Genomic DNA, 1,554 nt, shown 5'->3' with positions numbered 1-1,554 from the left:
GCTGCATGCCCTTCGACCTCGAAGACTGTCTGGCCAATGGTCCAGATGAAGCCTCCAGTATGGCAGCAACTCCCGCACCAGCAGCTGCTGTCCCAGCACCAGCCACCCCCTGGACCCTGTCATCCTCTGTCCCTTCCCCGAAGACCTATCCTGGTAGCTATGGCTTCCGTTTAGAATTCCTGAAATCTGGGACAGCCAAGTCTGTAACCTGCACGGTCAGTGGCCCTGGGAGGCTGGCTTCCATGTGACAGTTCAATGCCTGACCATATCCCCCTGAGTTTTTCTATTCAGAACACTAGAATCTCTCTCAGCCTTTGGCTTGTCTTTCTACATTCTACCTGTTTAGTCTGTGACCTTGACCTCTGTCCCAAAGTTGAATTCGCTCCCTTGACCTTGGGCGTCATGCTCTCAGCATCTCTCATGAGGCCAGGGAACTCTTCTTTCTCTCTTCGCCCTCTTTCATTCCTTAGCTTTTGTAAATTAGCTCCTGGGACACAGGTCTCCAACTCTGCCATCCCTAGCCACCCTCCCCTCACAGTACATGGCTTTCAGTTGGTGCTTAAGCAGTGCTTGTCCCCTGACCTCCCGTTCCTTCTTTCTCCTTCTCCTACAGTACTCCCCTATGCTCAACAAGCTGTTTTGCCAGATGGCAAAGACCTGCCCGGTGCAGCTGTGGGTCAACTCCCCACCCCCGCTCAGCTCCCGGGTCCGTGCCATGGCCATCTACAAGAAGTCCGAGCACATGACGGAGGTCGTGCGGCGCTGCCCCCACCATGAGCGCTGCTCTGACTATAGTGACGGTGAGAGTCAGGCTGCAGATGGGACAGGGCTGTGGCCCAGAGGCCCCAGGTGCCTGATTCTTTCCTAATTGCTCTTAGGTCTGGCTCCTCCTCATCACCTTATCCGGGTGGAAGGGAATTTGCGTGCCGAGTATTTGGATGACCCAAACACTTTTCGACATAGTGTGGTGGTGCCCTATGAGCCTCCTGAGGTCTGGTTTGGCAACTGGGGTCTCTGGGAGTGGGGGGGCGGGGGGGGCGGTTAGAAGGGTTTGTCAGTGGCCGCCCAGCTGGGATGTGTGCAGAGCAGCAGATGGGTGATTGCCATTCCACAGCTGCGGAACTGTAGCTCACAGAGGCTACAGGCGTCAGGGCCGGGCGACCTCACCTGGGGCCTCTTTTCTCCCAGGTGGGCTCCGACTACGCCACCATTCACTACAACTTCATGTGTAACAGCTCCTGCATGGGGGGCATGAACCGGCGGCCCATCCTCACCATCATCACACTGGAAGATTCCAAGTAGGGACTCGAACACCGCCCTTTATGCTGGCATGCGCCTCGCTAGCCTCTGCCTGTCTCTCCCCTGCGCCCTACCCCTCCACCGTTTCTCCAGGACTACCAGCCATCCTTCCCTCTCCCATTCCTATATGTAGAACCTCCTTGTTGCCGCGCCGCCCCCCCCCCCCCCGTTTTCTTTTCTCTGCTTTGCAACCTCTAACCTGTGGCTTCTCCATAGGCCTGGCCCTGGAGCTTAGGCTCCACATGGGATGAAGGT

General features: G+C 56.9%; 1 pseudogene across 1 annotated transcript in view; it reads left to right on the top strand.

Annotated features, from left to right (window-relative positions):
* The first annotated feature begins 5 nt into the window (after positions 1 to 5).
* The window catches only part of LOC102429184, a 4,972-nt pseudogene continuing 3,423 nt past the window's right edge, over positions 6 to 1,554 (top strand). The window contains exons 1-4 of the transcript XR_001346580.2: positions 6 to 215; positions 614 to 800; positions 879 to 991; positions 1,189 to 1,441. The product of XR_001346580.2 is annotated as a cellular tumor antigen p53-like (transcript). The remainder of the gene's footprint in view (positions 216 to 613; positions 801 to 878; positions 992 to 1,188; positions 1,442 to 1,554) is intronic.

The sequence above is a fragment of the Myotis lucifugus genome, unplaced genomic scaffold (assembly GCF_000147115.1).
Source record: "Myotis lucifugus unplaced genomic scaffold, Myoluc2.0 scaffold_1463, whole genome shotgun sequence".
In the NCBI taxonomy this organism is placed as follows: domain Eukaryota; kingdom Metazoa; phylum Chordata; class Mammalia; order Chiroptera; family Vespertilionidae; genus Myotis; species Myotis lucifugus.
Note: the sequence above shows the minus strand (reverse complement) of the source record. Positions and strands in the feature narration are given on the sequence as shown.